Source organism: Arachis duranensis, chromosome 2, assembly GCF_000817695.3.
Source record: "Arachis duranensis cultivar V14167 chromosome 2, aradu.V14167.gnm2.J7QH, whole genome shotgun sequence".
Lineage (NCBI taxonomy): Eukaryota > Viridiplantae > Streptophyta > Magnoliopsida > Fabales > Fabaceae > Arachis > Arachis duranensis.
Window position 1 is genome coordinate 86,220,334 of NC_029773.3, and position 5,782 is coordinate 86,226,115.

At 34.4% G+C, this 5,782-nt stretch overlaps 2 non-coding genes across 2 annotated transcripts; both read left to right on the top strand.

Annotated features, from left to right (window-relative positions):
- Positions 1–4,413: 4,413 nt before the first annotated feature.
- Positions 4,414–4,532, top strand: LOC127745166 (U5 spliceosomal RNA). The gene has a single exon (XR_008006362.1). It is a non-coding gene; the product is annotated as a U5 spliceosomal RNA (small nuclear RNA).
- Positions 4,533–5,451: 919 nt separating this feature from the next.
- On the top strand, positions 5,452–5,571 carry LOC127745066 (U5 spliceosomal RNA). The gene has a single exon (XR_008006256.1). It is a non-coding gene; the product is annotated as a U5 spliceosomal RNA (small nuclear RNA).
- Positions 5,572–5,782: the final 211 nt, after the last annotated feature.

Consider the following 5,782-nt stretch of genomic DNA (forward strand, 5'->3'; position numbering starts at 1 on the left):
GATCAATCCACGGCTTTTTCTGTTGCATATAATTAGGGCAAAGCTCCAGAGGCGGATGGTAAAATAAATAGCCAATTCTGTAACCTGAAGCTGTGTCATATTGTTTGGATTTGTTCAAATCCCATTGCAATTTGTCCTTACTCTGCTGAATTTTAACTGACAAAATACTGTTTGCAACGTCTTGGGGAAATAATTCTTAAATGAGATTCTGATTCCAATTCCTATCTTCAGTAATTAGATCTTTTAACTCTTGGAACCAACTCAGAAATAACCTGTCTATTTTGCATGTCGGAAATCATTAAAGGATACGGAGGAGGCAGCCAAGGATCCTCAAAGGTTCGGATATTCTCTCCAGTACCCACAGCCCAATTAAGACCTTTTTCAACAATCTTTCGGCCTTCCAGTATACTCTTCCATCCCCAAGAAGGTAAGACTCCAATTTCTGCCGTTATAGCATTACCATTGCTAAAGTATTTACCTCTTAGGATTTTGGATAATAAGAAAGTAGGCTATGTTACAAGTCGCCAAAACTGTTTGCCTAAAAGCGCCAGATTTTGGATTCTGAGATCTTTAAATCCAAGGCCTCCTTCTTTTCGTGGGCGAGTCATAGTGTCCCAGCTAATCCAAGCCATCCTCCTTTCAGAACCTTTTTGTCCCCACCAGAACTGAGAAAGTAGAGAGTGAATTTCCAAAATTAAACCATCAGGAATAGAGAGTGAATTTCTGAGATTAAACCATCAGGCAACTTGAAGCAAGACAATGTATAAATAGGAATAGCTTCTCCCACTGCCTTAAGCAATACGTATCTACCACCTGACGATAGAAGATTGCGCTTCCACCCTTGGATTATTTTCCGAACCTTTTCTTTGATCATACTAAAAGAAGCCTTTTTCGATTTAGAGACTGTAGAAGGCAAACCAAGGTATTTATCCTGAGCCCCAATATGATTAATATTCATAGAGTTAGCCAGTAGTGTACGAGTAGTGGATGGAGTGTTGTGGCTAAAGAATACAGCAGATTTATTAAGATTTACCCTCTGGCTACTGATGCTTTCATAAGAATTCAATAAATGTAGGATATTTAAACATGCTTCAGGATTAGCCTTACAGAATAAGATGGAATCATCAGCAAAGAGGAGGTGGTTGACCTTGGGACATCGTCTATGTATCTGAAGACCCTGAATTAGTCTGTTTTGTTTTGCCTTGTATAGCAAGAAGGAGAGACCTTCTGCACAGAAAAGAAAAAGATAGGGAGATAGAGGATCTCCTTGTCGAATACCTCTATTTGGTTTGAAGAAACCATAAGGTTGTCCTTCCACAATAACAGAATAAGAAACAGTTGTCACTAATTCTCAAATCCACATGATCCACCGGGAGTCAAAACCAAACTTCTCCAATATAAACCAAAGAAAGTGCCATTCCACCCTATCATATGCCTTACTCATATCTAATTTTAGCGCCATTTCATTTTCGAGTCCCCTTTTTTTGTTCTTCAAGTAATGCATACACTCGTGAGCAATTAGGATATTATCAGAGATTAATCTGCCTTTAATAAAAGTACTCTGCGTAGGGCTAATTAGTTTATTCATCATACCCTGAAGTCTATATACAAATACTTTGGAGATAATCTTGTAAAAGACTGAAGATAGGCTTATTGGTCTTACCTGAGTCATATCTTTAGCATCAGAAATCTTGGGAATAAGACAGATCTGAGTGTGATTAAAACCCTTCAAAATTCTACCCCCTGAAAAGAAGCTCTTAACTGCTCGAAACACATCACCACTAAGTATGTTCCAGAAGCTTTGAAAAAATTTTGCTGTCATACCATCATCTCCTGGAGCACTTTGAGGATGAATGCTAAATGTCGCACGTTTCACTTCCTCCATAGTCACTGGTCTTTGAAGCCTACGGTTCATGTGAGCTGTAACCTTAGGTTCAAAATCAGTAAACAGAGGTTCAGGGTTCTCATGACAACTGGAGGAAAAGATGTCCTTGAAATAAGATTCAGCCACAGAAGCAATACCAGCATTTGAAGTAGCCACTTCACCGTCACTGCCAGTTAGTTGCCAAATTCTATTCCTTCAGGTTCGATTTCTAAATTTCTGATGGAAGAAAGTTGTATTCTGATCGCCAGATTTGAGCCATTTAATTCTAGACTTATCTTTCCAATAAGATTCCTCATTTTGCAATGCTTTTTCAAGTTTGTCCTCTATTTCTGAAATGATGTCGCCTCCATGAATTCCTGCTAAACGAAGTTCCTCTAATTCAGACTGTAGTAAATCAATCACCACCTTCGAATTAGATCTGTATTCTTGCTGCCATCTGACAATCTTATGTCGACAACGCTTTAGTTTTTGAGCTAGGATATACATGGCTGAACTATCAATCTGTTCGTGCCAAACCTCTCTAACAATCTGCCTTATTTCATCATTGGAACACCATCTTTCTTGGAATTTGAATCGGCGTTTAGATCTCTCAGTTCTCAGATTAAAGTCTAGGAGAAGAGGGGCATGATCCGAGCCTGATTCTGACAGTCTAAGAACCGTTGCATTGGGATAGAGTTGCTGCCAATCAACTCCTACCAGGAATCGGTCCAGTCTTTTCTGTATCAACTCATCACCCCTCCGTCTATTCGACCAAGTGAATGGTCTTCCGACCATACCAATATCAATCAGAGAATTATCATCAATAAAACTGTTAAAGGTTTCGATAGAAGAAGGAGATTTAGCACCCCCACCTGCTTTCTCCAATTGACTAGAAATGGCATTAAAATCACCCATTAACACAACCTTACTATCAAACGGTTGCGTGACTGAAGTTAATTCAGCAAACTGAGCCATTCTATGTTGATCATTTGAATTGAGATAAACACCTAGAACACCATAGGGATCATTAGATCCAGCTGTCAGAATTGATGCCGCAATGAAGAATCTACCATGCTGCAAATCTGAACAGTGCAACCATCCCTCCATGCCATTGCCAAACCCCCTGATAATCCATCCGGATCCACAATAAACCATTCCTTGAAACCACAAGATCTTAATTTTCCTTCAACTTGTCGAGATTAATTTTTTGTTTCACAGATAAAACCAACCTCGGGGGAGTAGAATTTACAAATCCCTTTAAGATTGTGGATTGTCAAGGGTCTCCCCAAACCCCGACAATTCCACGAGAGCAGTTTCATATTTCTTTGGGTGCCACTTGAAGGCTGGCACCCTCCACCGTCATAGCATCAGAGACAATATCATTGAGACAACTTTTTTTTGAAATTTCTTCAGTACCATTACCTCCACTCCTCCGTTTGAAACCTATCACAGACTTTCTGGCAAGTTGTTTCAGGTTTGGCTTTTTGTTCTCCTTTTTAAGCTTGGATATGACGTTGTTATTGTGTTGGACATTATTCATGGTATAGGATATCTTCAATAGAGCATTAGAAGAAGAATTAGTATTAGTAGCCGTACCTGTATTTTCTGATTCACCCTAATTTTCTTCTCTAGAACCCGAATTAGCAGCAATTTTTTCATTATTCTATTTTTTCTGATCATCTTGCACACTCATTTTTGAGAAACTATCAAAAAGCCAAGCAGGTGGAGATTTTTTCTTCGGTTGAGCTGGAATAGAACCATCCCGAGATTGGTTAGGATTGAAGGAAGCTCTCTTTTCAGTTAAACGCCTACCGACTTGATCTGCCTTAAGCCATTCACCAACTTTATCTTCCTTGATATTGTTTTGGGCAGAATCATCAATAAAACATTGGCAGTTCTTAGATTCATGCCCCAATTTTGCACAATAAGTACAGAACACACCTATACGTTCATAGCGTACTCCAATTTTCAGCATTTTCTGATTAGGATTAAGCAGTTTCAGTGTATCCCTCAATTTCCAGCATTATTTATAGTTAATTTTTTATTTAATTTATTTTTTCTAATGTGATTAATAAATCATATTATAAAAAGATAATAATAAATATAATACACAAAAAACACAATTATAAAAATATATAATGTCAAACAAAAAATTATCAAAAAATAAAAATAATAAATAATAAAAAAAAGCTTATATAAAAAGAAATAATAAAAATTTTATAAATAATATAATAATATGTATAAAGAATAAAGATAAAAAAATGTTGAATGTCAATAGTTAAAAAATCGTTAATAAAACGTAAAACTAAGAATTATTGTTTTTTTGCAAACGTGATTTTAAGCATAAAATCATTTTTGTGTTCATAAAAATAAAAATTTACCGAACCAAAAATTAAAAACTTTCAAAAAGTTGAAACTATACTTTTTTTTTCTTTCAACAAATTTTCTAAATACACCATAAATATCTTTGTCTGTTAAGGTGTCATACCATAGTTTTGGTTTTGACATGACATTATATAAGAGTTAGAGTAGGCTTGAATCACAAATCACGTTATAGAGCGTGCACAGAGCAAATTATTCTTTCGTCTTTTACCAAAGAATACCGGATGTACATTACTTAGAGTAGTCTATCCCAATTTTTTAAAGAGCCTCTCCCTGTAAGTGAAATTCTTGTTTTATGTGTTACCATTTATTTGTTTTTTCATTATCTAAATTCAATTCCCTGATTCGTTTACTTTTTAGCGGAACTAACCTAGTCAAAATACTTTTTCATTCTTTGGTTTTGTTATAGCTTGAATAGTCTCTTTTGGCCTATTATTTCACAAAAATTTAAATTGACTAATACAGGGATTTTTTTTATAAAAAAATTTATTTTCACAAAAAAATTATTTTAAAATAATTAAATTGACTAATACAGTGATTTATGATATAAGTTTTGTTAACCAAGTTAAAAATACCATATTGACTACATTAAAAATTTAAATTTTTTTATTATTATACTATTAAAAATTTTAAATTCTTTGTTATGATACTCTTAATATGATATTAGCTAAATTCTTATGATATTGCACAAATAAATAAGTGCACAGTCACAAAAGAACATCTTATATATGTAAGATATGTGCTTGTACTTGGAGCCACTTCTCAATTAAGTTCCTGCTTCATTCAGTTGGTTTACATTTTGCACTAATTGGATACAATAGAGCTTCAATTTACACAAAAAAGAGTAGTAATTCTGTCTTCATTTCACGTACAATTGCAGCCTATTAATACACAATATGTTAAATTTTAAGGCAAAAAAATTTTCAGATGATTGGCAGTTTTCTAAGTTTTGAAAGTAATGTTTTAGTTTCAAAATGGTGCACAATGTTGATGTTACGAGAGAAGCATTGAAGTTCTACTTCTAATTATTGTAGAAAGGCAGAGTAAGACATTTTATGTCACAAGAATACAGTTCAAGATAACGTGTACAACCATGAACAAGTGAATATTTTTGTCATTTGAAGTCCTACATCGGAGACATTACCTATGTTTTGGACATGACAACCAATGTAAAATCCACTAAATAGATCCATCCTAGAGTACGCAGCCACGCATTGTGCACAGAGCGAACTATTCTTTCGCCTTTTACTAAAGAATACCGTGTGCACGTTGCATAGAGTGGCATACGCCAATTTTTGGAGGGTCTTTTCCTTTATTAGGAAATTGATCCACAATTAAGTTTAATTCTTATTATTTTTGCTATTACTTTGTTAGTAAGTTTTTATGAGGTAAATGCTACATAATATATTTAGTAAGTTACTCAAATAAAATGGTTACAAATATCAAATAAAATAGTTACAAATACATGCTACATGAGTACACCATAAAATATAATTTAAATTACAAAATTTTTAAAATTTAAAAAATAATACTAAA